The 13,213-nt window shown below is 44.0% G+C and overlaps 1 pseudogene; it reads right to left on the bottom strand.

Annotated features, from left to right (window-relative positions):
• Positions 1-252: 252 nt before the first annotated feature.
• Positions 253-962, bottom strand: LOC132401514 (uncharacterized; annotated as a pseudogene).
• Between the last annotated feature and the right edge of the window lie 12,251 nt (positions 963-13,213).

Genomic DNA, 13,213 nt, shown 5'->3' with positions numbered 1-13,213 from the left:
CGGCAATTTTGATTCCAACATTTGACTCCTCTAGACCAGCATACCTCATGATATGTTCAGCATATAGATTAAATAAGTAGGGTGACAGTATGCAGAATTGTCGTACTCCTTTCCCAGTCTCGAACTAGTTTGGCGTTCCATGTTCAGTTCTAACTATTGCTTCTTGATCTTCATACAAGTTTCTCATAAGGAGGGTCAGATGTCCAGGTATCCTCATTTCTTTAAGGATTTGACATTGTTCCTTATGGTACTTTACCGGAATTCCTTGGATTTCTCCATTATCCAGCGTAGGTTAGCAATTTGGTCTCTGGTGCCTCTGCCTCTTCTAAAACCAGCAGTTCTCATTCCACATATTGCTGGAGTCTTGCTTGTATGATCGCTAGCATTACTTTGCTAGCATGTGAAATTGTTCGGTAATTTGAACATTCCTTTATATTTTTCTTCTTGGGAATTGAGATATGAAGTGATCTTTTCCAGTCCAAAGGCCATTGTTGGGTTTTCCAGATCTGCTGGCAAATTGCATGCAGCACTTTTACAGCATAACCTTTTCAAGTTTTAAACAAATCACATCCTGCGGCCTTATTATTGGCAATGTTTTCTATCACTCATTTGTCTTCACTTTCCAGAATGTCTGGCTCCAGATCAATAAGGAAGTCATTGCAGGTATCTTCGCTGTTGGGATCTTTCTTGTACAATTCTTCTCTGTATTCCTGCCATCTCCTTTTGATGCCTTCTGCTTCTGTAAGGTCCTGCCCTTCTTTGTATTTTACTATATTCATTTTTGCATGAAATGTTCCTTTGATTTCTCTAATCTTCTTGAATAGATCTCTTGTTTTTCCAGTTCTGTTGGCTTCTTTAGCTTTGTTGTATCGCTCCTTTGAGTAAGGTTCCTTATCTTTCCTTGCTTTCTTCTTGAACTTTGTGTTCAGTTGGAGGTATTTGTTCCGATCTCCATTGGCCATCACTTCGCTTCACTCCGCAATAAGCCATTTTGCTCTCCTGATCTTTTCGTTTGCAATATTTTTTGTTGTCACCTCTTGTATAATGCTCCTTACTTCTATCCATAAATGCCAAAGAGGATGAAATTATCTAGTTTTATGAAGAACTGCAGCACCTCCTGGATATAGAACATAGAACTATAGAACACTGCAGCACAGAAACAGGCCTTTTGGCCCTTCTTGGCTGTGCTGAACCATTTTCCTGCCTAGTCCCACTGACCTGCACCTGGACCATATCCCTCCATACCCCTCTCATCCATGTACCTGTCCAAGTTTTTCTTAAATGAGCCCGCATTTACCACTTCATCTGGCAGCTCATTCCACACTCCCACCACTCTCTGTGTGAAGAAGCCCCCCCCCCCAATGTTCCCTTTAAACTTTTCCCCCTTCACCCTTAACCCATGTCCTCTGGTTTTTTTCTCCACTAGCCTCAGTGGAAAAAGTCTGCTTGCATTCACTCTATCTATACCCATCATAATTTTATATACCTCTATCAAATCTCCCCTCGTTCTTCTGCACTCCAGGGAATAAAGTCCTAACCTATTCAACCTTTCTCTGTAACTCAGATTCTCAAGTCCCGGCAACATCCTTGTAAACCTTCTCTGCACTCTTTCAACCATATTAATATCCTTCCTGTAATTCGGTGACCAAACCTGCACACAATATTCCAAATTCGGCCTCACCAATGCATTATACAACCTCACCATAACATTCCAACTCTTATATTCAATACTGTGATTTATAAAGGCCAATGTACCAAAAGCTCTCTTTACTACCCTATCTACCTGTGACGGCACTTTTAGGGAATTCTGTATCTGTATTCCGAGATCCCTCTGTTTTACTGCACTCCTCAGTGTCCTACCATTCACCCTTATGTTCTACCTTGGTTTGTCCTTCCAAAGTGTAATACCTCACACTTGTCTGTATTAAACTCCATCTGCCATTTTTCAGCCCATTTTTCCAGCTGGTCCAGATCCCTCTGCAAGCCTTGAAAACTTTCCTCACTGTCCACTACACTTCCAATATGACGCTAAAAAAGGATGCTACGTTTATCATTGGAGACTGGAATGCCGAAGCTGAAAACCACAGAATGCCAAGAGCAGGGGTCGGCAACATTTACCACTGAAAGAGCCATATGGACCCATTTCCCACAGAAAAGAAAACACTGGGAGCAACAAAACCCGTTTGACATTTAAAATGAAATAACACTGCATACAACATTTTTTTTTGCCTTTATGCTATATATAAACAAACTATAATGTGTTGCATTTATGAAATTGATGAACTCCTGCAGAGAAAGCAAAATTACATTTCTGCATGCAACAAAAACATTTTGAACTCTGAAAAAAAGACGTTGGGTTGAAGGTTACTCCATAGTTAGCCTACCTTGGATCGAAGAATTAAAAGAAAGAGCGCGCACATTTCAAAAAATAACAAACCACGGGGAGCCGCAGCACAGAGATGAAAGAGACGCATGCGGCTCTGGAGCCATGGGTTGCCGACCCCTAGCCAAGAGTAATGGGCAACTTTGGCCTTGGAGTATGAATGAAGCAGGACATTGACTGGTAGAATTTTGCTAAATTAACTCTCTGGTTATAGCAAATCCCTCTTCCAACAGCCTAAGAGGTGGGTCTATACATGGACATATATGTATTTTGATAATAAAATCTACTTTGAACTTCAAACAGACTGTATGTTGTGTATTTAATATTAACTGGTTGCATCACTGCTTGGTATGGAAACGCCAATGCCCTTGAACGGAAAAACCTACAATAAGTAGCAGATGCAGCCCAGTCCATCACAGGCAAAGCCCTCACCATTACTGAGCACATCTACACAGAGCGCTGTTGCAGGAAAGCAGCATCCATCGTCAGGGACGCCCACCACCCAGGTCATGCTCTCTTCTCACTGCTGCCATTTCGAAACAGGCCTCAGGACTGACACCACCAGGTTCAGGAACAGTTACCACGCCTCAACCATCAGGCTCTTGAACCTGCGAGACAATTTCACTCAACTTCACTCACCCCATCACTGAACTACTCCCACAACCTGTGGACTCAGTTTCAAGGACACTGTTATCACATGCTCTCGATATTTAATGATTATTTATTTATTATTATTTCATTTGTTTTTGCACATGGGCTGCTTGTCCCTCCTGTTGGGTGTGGTCTTTCATTGATTCTACTGAGGTTCTTAGATTTACTGAGTATGCCCACAAGAAAGTGAATCTCAGAGTTGTATATAGAAACACAGAAAACCTACAGCACAACACAAACCCTTCGGCTCACAAAGCTGTGCCGAACATGTCCTTACCTTAGAACTACCTAGGCTTACCCATAGCCCTCTATTTTTCTAAGATCCATATACCTATCCAGGAGTATCTTAAAAGACGCTATCGTTTCCGCCTCCACCATCGTTGCCGGCAGCCCATTCCACACACTCAGCACTCTCTGTGTAAAAAAACTTAACCCTGACATCTCCTCTGTACCTACATCCAAGCACCTTAAAACTATGCCCTCTCGTGCTAGCCATTTCAGCCCTGGGAAAATGCCTCTGACTATCCACTTGATCAATGACTCTCAGCATCTTATACACCTCTATCAGGTCACCTCTCATCCTCCGTCACTCCAAGGAGAAAAGGCTGATTTCACTCAACCTGTTTTCATAAGGCATGCTCTCCAATCCAGGCAACATCCTTGTAAATCTCCTCTGCACCCTTTCCACATCCTTTCTGTAGTGAGGCGACCAGAACTGAGCACAGGACTCCAAGTGGGTCTGACCAGGGTCCTATGTAGCAGCAACATTACCCCTTGGCTCTTAAACTCAATCCCACGATTGATGAAGGCCAATGCACTGTATGCCTTCTTAACTACAGAGTCAACCTGCGTAGCAGCTTTAAGTGTCCTATGGACTCGGACTCCAAGATCCTTCTGATTCTCCACACTGTCAAGAGTTTTGTCACTAATGCTATACTCTGCCATCATATTTGACCTACCAAAATTAATCACCTCACACTTAACTGGGTTGAACTCCATCTGCCATTTCTCAGCCCAGATTTGCATCCTATCAATCTCCTGCTGTAATCTCTGACAGCCCTCCACACTATCCACAACACCCCCAACCTTTGTGTCATCAGCAAATTTACTAAGCCGTCCCTTCACTTCCTCATCCACATCATTTATAAAAATCATGAAGAGAAGGGGTCCCAGAACAAATCCCTGAGGCACACCACTGGTCACCGACCTCCATGCAGAATATGATCCGTCTACAACCACTCTTTGCCTTCTGTGGGCAAGCCAGTTCTGAATCCACAAAGCAAGGTCCCCTTGGATCCCATGCCTCCTTATTTTCACAATGAGCCTTGCATGGGGTACCTTATCAAATGCCTTGCTGAAATCCATATACACCACATCTACTGCTCTACCTTCATCAACGTGTTTAGTCACATCCTCAAAAAATTCAGTCAGGCTCATAAGGCACGACCTGCCCTTAACAAAGCCTCGCTGACATTTATGTACTTCGAAAATAAACTTACTTTGTACTTGACAAATAACCAGTGTGCAAAAGACAAACTGTGCAAAACAAAATAATAATAATAAAAATACAAATTCATAAAAGAAATAATAACTTATTATAATACAGGTCTAATCCAGTTTCAGAGTCAGAATACCACTAATTATGTTATGACCAATCAGTTATTACTGATAGGACAATCCATGATAACAATATGGATATAATATTACACGATAAACAAGCAAGAACAACTTATTTAACAGATTTAGCCATTCCAAACACACATAACATACAGAAATCAGTCAGTGAAAAACACCAGAAAAACACTGAATTAAAAGAGGAAATTGAAAGACTATGGAACATGAACAGGGTAAACATTGTCCCAATAGTAATATCTACAACTAGTATCAACCCAAAGGCACAACAGAATAGCATTAAGTAATTAGTCCTACACAGCAATATTCACGTAAATCTCCAGAAAGCCACAATACTAAACACCACCTGAATAGTCCGAAAGCTCCTAGAAATTAAGAAATGAGTGTGCTTGTCTATGCTTGTATGTCAGGCGTTACCAGCTTGAGCTGAACAAAAATTAAAATAATTAAATAGATAGATAAATAAATAAATATTGAGAAAATGAGTTGTAGAGTTAAAGGTTGTGAAATCAGTTCAGAATTGATGTGAGTGAAGTTATCCACACTGGTTCAGGAGCCTGATGGTTGTGGAGTAATAACTGTTCCTGAACCTGGTGGTGTGGGACCTGAGGCTCATTGTGGTGAGTGAAGTTATCCACACTGGTTCAGGAGCCTGATGGTTGTGGGGTAATAACTGTTCCTGAACCTGGTGGTGTGGGACCTGAGGCTCATTGTGGTGAGTGAAGTTATCCACACTGGTTCAGGAGCCTGATGGTTGTGGGGTAATAACTGTTCCTGAACCTGGTGGTGTGGGACCTGAGGCTCATTGGGGTGAGTGAAGTTACCCACACTGGTTCAGGAGTCTGATGGTTGTGGGGTAATAACTGTTCCTGAACCTGGTGGTGTGGGACCTGAGGCTCATTGTGGTGAGTGAAGTTACCCACACTGGTTCAGGAGCCTGATGGTTATGGGGTAATAACCGTTCCTGAACCTGGTGGTGTGGGACCTGAGGCTCATTGTGGTGAGTGAAGTTACCCACACTGGTTCAGGAGCCTGATGGTTGTGGGGTAATAACCGTTCCTGAACCTGGTGGTGTGGGACCTGAGGCTCATTGTGGTGAATGAAGTTATCCACACTGGTTCAGGAGCCTGATGGTTGTGGGGTAATAACTGTTCCTGAACCTGGTGGTGTGTGACCTGAGGCTCATTGTGGTGAGTGAAGTTATCCACACTGGTTCAGGAGCCTGATGGTTGTGGGGTAATAACTGTTCCTGAACCTGGTGGTGTGGGACCTAAGGCTCATTGTGGGGAGTGAAGTTATCCACACTGGTTCAGGAGCCTGATGGTTATGGGGTAATAACCGTTCCTGAACCTGGTGGTGTGGGACCTGAGGCTCATTGTGGTGAGTGAAGTTACCCACACTGGTTCAGGAGCCTGATGGTTGTGGGGTAATAACCGTTCCTGAACCTGGTGGTGTGGGACCTGAGGCTCATTGTGGTGAATGAAGTTATCCACACTGGTTCAGGAGCCTGATGGTTGTGGGGTAATAACTGTTCCTGAACCTGGTGGTGTGTGACCTGAGGCTCATTGTGGTGAGTGAAGTTATCCACACTGGTTCAGGAGCCTGATGGTTGTGGGGTAATACCTGTTCCTGAACCTGGTGGTGTTGCACCTAAGCCTCTCGTACCTTCTTCCCAATGGCAGCAGCGAGAAGAGAGCGTGGTCTGGAAGGTGGTGGTGGGGGGCGGGGGTATCCTTGATGATGGACGCTGCTTTCTAGTGGCAGCACTCCTTGTCGATGTGCTGAGTGGTGGGGAGGGCTTTGCCTGCGATGGACTGGGCTGTGTCCATTATATTTTGGAGGCTTTTCTATTCTGTTGTACAACTTCAGTAAGAGAAAGGTGATTCTAGTCCACACATTTTCTCATTGTGGTCAGTAGCCAACATGTCTGTACTAACCAAGCAAGGACCTACACCAATCCCATTTTCCAGCACTTGGACAAACATTGGTTGATTTCTCTGGAGCGTCAGAGGCCGAGGGTGTTGTGTCGTTAACGTTTCAATGACATTTGAGTAATCGTATAATCTATTGTTTGATTAAGCTTTCCTGCTCATTTAAATAATTCATTATGAGTTATATGCATAAATATGTGAACTGTGAACGTCATCATGCAACCACATAATCTGCCCATGTCTCGCTTAAAATAAGCATGAAGTTACACCTGCATTTCAGAGCTTTGAATTGGTTTAATGCTTTGCAGTTACAAAACAGAACGGCGTATGACACCTTCAAGTCTTCTTCTTCAGCAGTTCATATGCTCGAGAGCCACTGATGCTAATCTAGCTGTGTAAGTTGAGGCACGGTTTACCGCAAGAGCTGCTTGATAGGGTGGATGGGTGAGTCGTCTGAGAAGGTGGGGTTGCTTCAAATAGCTCCAAGCAGTTGATGCGACTGGACGCCAGTGGGGTGAGAGTGTGGTTTCCTGCTGCCGAGTCGAACTTCGACTCTGCGAGGTTAAGAGGAGAGTTGAACTCCAAAATAAGAGCACTAGTTTCAAGTTAACAATGCATGCTGATTAACATTGCGATCCGCGTACTTCCTTATGGTTAGTCACATTGTACAGCCTGACACAGCCAGTAATGCGTCTGCTCACATATTTATGCTTTGCATTTCTCTTGTGCACAACGACACCGTCAAAATTCAAAAGTTCAAAGTGAACTATTTTTGAGGCAACTAATTTCAGAATACACTATTTTGAGATTAATTTTCTTGCAGGTATTCACAGCAGCAGTAGAATCTACGAAAAACTACACACAGAGACTAGGGAAAAGAGCAACCAATTTGCAAAAGAAGAGAAGCTGTACAAATATAAAGTGTAAATGTGTAAATAGATAATACCGAAAGCATGAGCTGTTTCCTCCCCCAACCTTTTATTTCTGGCATCTTCCCCCTTCCTCCTCAGTTTTGAAGAAAGGTCTCAGCTCAGAACATCAACTACCTATTCATTTCTCCATCGATGCTGCCCGACCTGCTGAGTTCCTCCAGCATTTTGTGTGCTGCTCTGGATTTCCAGCATCTGCAGACTTCCTCATGTGTGTAAGTTGTAGAGCCATTGAAAGGGAATCCGTAGGTTGCTTCAGTTGAAAGTTGTGGTGAGTGAAGTTGTCCACGTTGGTTCAGAAGCCTGATGATTGAAGGGTAACGACTGTTCCTGAACCTGCTCAAGAACGAGTCTTAATAGGGGCCTCCGGGTTATTGTTCTGTCAGGGTAGCTTCCAACCTGATGGCATTTCTCCTTCCGGTAAAATAATTTCTCCCCCTCCCGTATGTTGAGTACAAAGTTGTTGCTTTGACACCGCTCAACTAGATGTATTTAGTACAGTGGTCACTGAGAGTCGAAGTAAGTGTTAAATCTTTCCAAGTTTACATTCAGTTATATCGCTGACTATAGGCAACATGACTCAACACCTCCAGGAGGAAGTAAGCCCTACCCTATGTTTGTCACCACTCTGTTCAGTCAATGATAATGAACTCACTGTTCTCTGTTACAGGCGTGGGAACCAGCAGAAAGAAAAAGTAGATCTACGTGGAACAAGGCAGTGAGGTTATTCTGAAACAGCCTCGATTATAGCCAATGGAAAGAAAGAAAAAACTATGGTTGCCAAAAATCTGAAACAATAACGTTAAGCTGATTCCTTAAGGTTGTTATAGCCAGGGGTGGCAATAGGGACAATCTCCCACTGCTTATTAAATGCTCCCAATGGCGCGCGTCTCAAATAGCCTCTGACAACCAAGTCCAGCTTCTGATCTTTACGTGTGGCTTAGCTGCCAAGCCTAGCAGAACCATTTCTACTGACAGGAGAAGGGGCAAAGGCAGGTTGCTGGTGCCTTAAGCCCAGTCGCTTCAGGTAGTTGGGGCTCATTAGTCGTGGTTGGCAGCTCATCTGGGAGAAGGAAAACTCTGATCTCAAACCTCTGCTGCCTTGCAGATATACCCACTCATGGGGAAGGCTTCAGGAACAAATCCCGAAGGGAAATCCGGAACTGGAGTCCCTGAAGCAGTCCAAGGCCGGCAACACCACTGGTGCCAAACTGTATTGGTCTGTGTTCTTCCTTTGGGTTCATCAGCTGTGTGGAGAGGGGGAGCCTGCTACATGGGCAACAGCTCGCTCTCCATATCGTACTGCCCTGGCTTGCGTAGCACATAGACAGCAAGGACTCAACACTCATAGGACTCAACGGAGGGCATCGGTAATTTACGATGTAAACAGAATTATAAAACATGGTTTGTATTTTCAGGGAAAACTGCTAAACCTTTCCTAAAAATTTAAAGTTTACTTAAGAATAGCAGGTATCAAAGTTCAAATTTCAAAGTAAGTTTATTATCGAAGTACATAGCCTGCACCAGTCTGCAGGTCACCCTTGGGCAGGTGTAGAACCTGCTTAGTGAAGCCATGGGAGCGGGTGGTGGACAGTCCTACGAGCAGCCGGTGCAGATCACAAGTCCTGGTTCTGTGACCACTGACACCAGGCAGACAATCTCTGAAGAGTATTGATAATGGCTGGGGTCACCCGTCTTGTAAAGACACTGCCCAGAAGAAGGCAATGGCAAACCACTTCTGTAGAAAATTTTTCCAAGAAGTATCACGGTTATGGAAAGACCACGATCACCCACGTCATCTGACATGGCACAATATAATGATGGTGATGATAACATATATGCCACCATATACAACCCTGAAATTCATTTTCTTGTGGGCATTGACAGTAGAACAGAGAAATAGAATGGATTAATTGTGAAGCTACCTACAAAGACTGACAAGTCTGAAGCCAGTATGCATGGAGAATGCCATGGAAATATTTAGACATTTAACAATTTCTACAGATGTACCATGGAGAGCATCTGAACCGGCTGCATCACCGTCTGGTATTTGGCGGGGGTTGGGGGGGAGTGCTACTGCACAGGATCGAAATAAGCTGCAGAGAGTTGTAAACTCAGTCAGCTCCATCATGGGCACTAGCCTCTGCAGTATCCAGGACATCTTCAAAGAGAGATGCCTGAAAAAAGCAGTGTCCATCAATAAGGAACCACATTACCCAGGAGATGCCCTCTTCTCAATGCTACCATCAGGAGGGAGGTTCAGAAGCCTGAAGCACACACTCAATGATTTAGGAATAGTTTCTTCCCCTCTGCCATCCCATTTCTGAATTGACATTGAACCCATGAATACTACCTCACTATTTTTTTGCTCTCTCTTTATGCAATATTTATTTAATTTAACACATTATACACATATGCTTACCGTAATTTACAATTTTTATTATTCAGTATTGCAAAGCACTGCTGCCACATAACAACAAATTTCATGACATATACCGGAGATATTAAACCTGATTCTGATTCTGATCCTTTTGATGGGGGCAGCACGCCAAAGTAGCGGTTAGCACAACACTTCACGGTACAGACGACCCAGGTCCAATTCCAGGTCCAGGTCCAAGGAGTTTGTACTTCCTCTCTGTGACCGCACGGGTGTCCTCCCACGTTCCAAAGGTTGGTAGGTGAATTGGTCGGTGTTAATTGCCCCGTGATTAGGCTTGGGTTCAATGAGAGGATTGCTGACGGATGGAAGGGCCTACTGTATCTCAATAAACAATAAATAAAATGAGTATTCAAACGACCATTCCGCCTAAGCCTGATTGTTGACAATGCCTTACCGCTTACATGTATGTACAGTGGCTGCATAACAACATACATCGGTGATACTAAACTTGATTCTAATTCTGAGGAGTTTTCAGTCCAAAATTGGACTGAGAGGCCTGGACTACGTGCGCGTATATTAGTCTGGCTGTGTTTTAACTAATTATTCTACTTGGCTTGGCTTCTAAGCTGCGGTATAGCATAGTGGGCGTCGGGTGTCGGGGCCTTTCGATAAATGATCTCAGTGGGCTGGGGAGGTCTGGACTATATACGTGCATGGACTGTGTTCGTATTTTTACTGACATTCTATATTTGATTGTATATACAAGGGCTGGGCCTGAAAGCCATGGTGTCACCTAGTGGTTGTGGGGGCAGGTAAATGACATCAGTGGGCTGTGGGGGTGGTCTGCAATATATACCTGTATAGTCTGCTGTGCTGTATTTTACTGATGTTTTATATGGGTTTTTTTCATTTCTATGTACGAGGACTGATTGTGCCTCAAGCCGTGGTTTTGCAGAGGGTGGGGGGGGGGTGTCGTGGCTTTGGGATCTTTTATTCTGTTAATGTGTTCTTGTGTGTGACTGGTAATGTGTCTTAAGTAACTTGGCCCCAAAGCAGTGCTGTCTGTTTTGAGTTCAAAGTTCAAAGTAAAATTTATATCAGAGTACACACGTCACCACATACAACCCTGAGATTCTTTTTCTGTGCACATATTTAGCAAATCTATAGAATAATAACTGTAAACAGGATAATGGATTTAAAAAAAGCAGATATAAATAAATAGCAATGTGACGAGTATGAAATAACGAGATAATGAGCCCTTAAAGTGAGACCATCGGTTGTGGGAATATCAGAAGTAGAACGAGTGCAGTTATCCCCTTTTATTCTGATGGTTGAGGGATAGTAACTGTCCTTGAATCTGGTGGTGCGAGCAATTACTAGCCCTCAACCCTACAGTTTGTCTGTATTCATGTATGGTTGAATAACAATTAAACTTGAAACGAATTGATTCTGAATCTGAATAATTGCAAGCATTTCGGAAGTTTTTTCAACAGGTCCGGCACTGGCTTTCTTCCCGCACCACCTCCCCCCCCCCCCCCCCCGCTTCACACCACAGACTATGCAGGCAACTTAACAGCAGCAGGATGTAATTCAATTTAAAGGTCTCGATTGAATGGAGAATCCTCAGCTGCTGTTAGGACTTGCTCCAGCAACACAGGAATCTGCCCACTGCTTTCTGGGCAGTTTGAAGGCGGAAGGCCCCACCCTATTCACAGGGAATATATTGCTTTTAGCATTATACCACAGGCCACAGGGGCTGAGTAAACACTTTGGAGCCAGGGTAAGAATCAAACAAACAGCTTCAGCAAAACATTTTGCATCTTCGGAATGAAGTGATTTCTGCAAAACTAAGGGGGAAATACATGCAGAGCGTGCAAACTTTGGGTCCCAAAAGCAGTATGAAAGTGGTAACTTCTCGTTAAATTACAGAAATTAAAAACAAAATGAGGAATGGCAAAAACAGGAAATGCCTTTTGAAGCTTGTTTGTGAAGGTCAAGTTCCTTTTACCCACTGTAATGCATGTGATGCACGCCAGGGCTGCAAGCTTTGGTAACAGTGGCCAGCTCCTGTTTACACAGGCTCCAGTTTTGCCATGTAAGCTTTAGTGAAATGTAACTTGGTCTCATTGGATACTCAGAAAGTCAGAAGGTTTGAAGGAGTGCGATAACCTCAGGCTAGAATTAAGTGGGCTCGTCACCCACCCAAGAACACACACAGTCACAGTCCCTTAACGTGTGCATTCACATTGACCTTCCTCTCAGGAAGAAGCTTGGTGACATACAATTGCAAATGCCGTGGCCTTAAAGCTATTGTAATTTGCTGTTCCATTGTTCTTTTTCCCTGCCTTTAGAACCTTCCAGTACTTAAGGAAACCATTTGGCCTGCTGCTGGACCATCGGGAGCATCCTGTCTGGCTGCATCATTGTGTGGTGCGGAAGCTGCAAGCTTCAGACCGTACGACCCTACAGAGGAGAGTCAAACCACTGAGACGATCATCGGGATGTGGGCTGCCTTAACGACTATCGCCTGGTAGACTCACATCCACAGTGGTGAAATGCTTTGAGAGGTTGGTTATGACTAGATTGAACTCCTGCCTCAACAAGGACCTGGACCCATTACAATTTGCCTACCCCCACAATAGGTCAATGGCAGACGCAATCTCAATGGCTCTCCACATGGCTTTAGACCACCTAGACAGCACAAACACCTACCTCAGGATGCTGTTCATCAACTATAGCTCAGCATTTCACACCATCATTCCCACAATCCTGATTGAGAAATTGCAGAACCTGGGCCTCTGTACCTCCCTCTGCAATTGGATCCTCAACTTCCTAACTGGAAGACCACAGTCTATGCAGATTGGTGATAACATATCCTCCTCGCTGACGATCAACACTGGTGCTCCTCAGGGGTGTGTGCTTAATCCATTGCTCTACTCTCTGTGTACACATGACTGTGTGGCTAGGCATAGCTCAAATACCATCTACATATTTGCTGACAATACAACCAGAAGTTCAAGTGGTGACGAAGGAACACATACCAATCCTCATAGAGGGATCAGAAGTGGAGAGAGGGAGCAGCTTCAAGTTCTTGGCTGTCAAGATCTCTGAGGATCTAACCTGGTCCCAGCACATTGATGTAGTCATAAAGAAGGCAAGACAGCGGCTATACCTTATTAGGAGTTTGAAGTGATTTGGCATGTCAACAAATACACTCAAAAACTTCTATGGATCTACCGTGGAGAGCATTCTGACAGGCTGCATCACTGTCTGGTATGGAGGGGCTACTGCACAGGACTGAAAGAAG

This window comes from Hypanus sabinus, chromosome 11, assembly GCF_030144855.1.
Source record: "Hypanus sabinus isolate sHypSab1 chromosome 11, sHypSab1.hap1, whole genome shotgun sequence".
Taxonomy (NCBI): domain Eukaryota; kingdom Metazoa; phylum Chordata; class Chondrichthyes; order Myliobatiformes; family Dasyatidae; genus Hypanus; species Hypanus sabinus.
The sequence above is the reverse complement of the archived record's forward strand: the minus strand, read 5'-3'. Positions and strand labels throughout refer to the sequence as shown.